Source organism: Terrapene carolina, unplaced genomic scaffold (genome assembly GCF_002925995.2).
Source record: "Terrapene carolina triunguis isolate 2854851 unplaced genomic scaffold, T_m_triunguis-2.0 Scaffold24621, whole genome shotgun sequence".
Lineage (NCBI taxonomy): Eukaryota > Metazoa > Chordata > Testudines > Emydidae > Terrapene > Terrapene triunguis.
Window position 1 is genome coordinate 550 of NW_020688972.1, and position 2,402 is coordinate 2,951.

The 2,402-nt window shown below is 67.4% G+C and overlaps 1 pseudogene; it reads left to right on the forward strand.

Moving 5' to 3' along the window:
• Positions 1-37: 37 nt before the first annotated feature.
• Positions 38-1,078, forward strand: LOC112124187 (annotated as a pseudogene).
• Positions 1,079-2,402: the final 1,324 nt, after the last annotated feature.

Consider the following 2,402-nt stretch of genomic DNA (forward strand, 5'->3'; position numbering starts at 1 on the left):
CCGTCCGCCCCTCGGCCCTCCCCCACCCCCTCTCCAGTACGTGGCCTTCGCCTCCCTCTTCTTCATCCTCCTCTCCATCACCACCTTCTGCCTGGAGACTCACGAGGCCTTCAACCGCATCATCAACAAGACGGAGACGGTGGCGGTGGCCAACGGGACGACCACCCAGGTGGCGTTGGAGGTGGAGACGGAGCCGTTCCTCACCTACGTGGAGGGGGCCTGCGTGATCTGGTTCACCTTCGAGTTCCTCATGCGCGTCTGCTTCTGCCCGGACAAGCTGGAGTTCGTCAAGAGCAGCCTCAACGTCATCGATTTTGTGGCCATCCTGCCCTTCTACCTGGAGGTGGGCCTGCGGGGCCTGTCCTCCAAGGCGGCCAAGGACGTGCTGGGCTTCCTGCGGGTGGTGCGTTTCGTGCGGATCCTGCGGATCTTCAAGCTGACCCGGCACTTCGTGGGGCTGCGGGTGCTGGGCCACACGCTCCGAGCCAGCACCAACGAATTCTTGCTCCTCATCATCTTCCTGGCCTTGGGCGTCTTGATCTTCGCCACCATGATCTACTACGCCGAGCGCATCGGGGCCGACCCGGACGACATCACGGGCAGCAAGCACACCAACTTCAAGAACATCCCCATCGGGTTCTGGTGGGCCGTGGTGACCATGACCACGCTGGGCTACGGAGACATGTACCCCATGACCTGGTCGGGCATGCTGGTGGGGGCGCTGTGCGCCCTGGCCGGGGTGCTGACCATCGCCATGCCCGTGCCCGTCATCGTCAACAACTTCGGCATGTACTACTCCCTGGCCATGGCCAAGCAGAAGCTGCCCAAGAAGAAGAACAGACACATCCCCCGAGCGCCCCAGCCCGGCTCGCCCAACTACTGCAAGCCCGAGGGAGCCCCCGGCCCCCGGCCCGGCCCCCCCACCGCCGACGCCTGCCCCCTGGCCCAGGAGGAGATCATCGAGATCAACCGGGCAGGTAGGGGGCCCCGTGCCCTGCCCCATGGGGATCCCAGCCCCGCACCCTGTCCCAAGGGGATCCCAGCCCCGTGCCCTGCCCCGCGCCCTGCCCCACGGTGATGCCAGCCTCATGCCCTGCCCCAGCCTCATGCCCTGCCCCCGCCAGCCCCATGGGGCCCAGCCCTAAACCACTGTAGTGGCCAGATTTCCTCCCGCCAGGTGTCACGCTCCCACCAGGGTCAGCCCCACGGCTTCTCCCCCTCCTGGGCCTGCAGCCCCATGAGCTCCAGGCAACGAGACACCCTGAGCCAGACCCCCAGGGAGCCCGGAGAGCCCAGCGCTGTGTCCCCAGTCCCAGGTCAGGGGGGCCCTGACTGCTTCCCGCAGCCCCCCCCAGCCCTGCCCCACGGGATCCCTGCCCCATGGTGATACCAGCACCACCCCACACCCTGCCCCACAGGATCCCAGCCTCACAGGATCCCAGCCCCACACCACACCCTGCCCCATGGTGATACCAGCCCCACACCACACCCTGCCCCACAGGATCCCAGCCCCACACCACAGCTGCCCCATGGTGATCCCAGCCCCACACCTCACCCAGCCCCATGGAATCCCTGCCCCAGTCCTTTCTGCCCGAGCTGGGGAGATGCGGCTCAGCCCCCCAAGGTGAGGCAGGGGGGCCCATCTTCCTCGGGAGGTTGGTTTTGAGGGGTCCACGTCCGGGGTGACTGGATCTGCCCTCGTCTTCTCCAGCGCCCTGAGCCAGCTCACAGCCCCAGCGCCAGCCGCCCCTTCCACCCCCAGCGAACCCTGCGCATGCTGGGGAAACCGAGGCACGTGTAGGGTTCAATTCCCACTTCGTCATGCCCCCGCCCTGCCCCATCCCGATCGCAGCCGGGGGGCACCAGCCCCTCCCCAGTCACCCCCCCACCCCCACTGCCCATGATAGCGAGGCGTCTTCCTCCAGCTCCCCTTGGACAGCTCGGATCCCTCCTCAGTCCCTCCCCACAGCCCAGACCTCAGTGGGGCTCGGCCCCTCCCCCCACGTAGAGTGAATCCAGGGCTCCCCCTAGGGTGGGAGAACCGTGGGCTGCGGGTCAGGAGTGAGGGGCACCAACAGGACTGGGAGGGGGCTGTGCATAGGGGTGTGCTGTGCTGGGTGTGTGCTGTGCCGGGTATGCACAGGGGTGTGCGCTGTGCTGGGTGTGCACACGGGGGATACGCTGTGCCGGGTGTGTGCTGTGCCGGGTGTGTACTGTGCCGGGTGTGCGCTGTTCCGGGTGTGCACATGGGGGATGCGCTGTGCCGGGTGTATGCTGTGCCGGGTGTGCACAGGGGGGGTGCGCTGTGCGAGGTGTGCACTGTGCCGGGTGTGCGCAGGGGTGTGCCCTATGCAGGGTGTGCGCTGTGCCAGGTGTGCACAGGGGTGTGCGCTGTGCCAGGT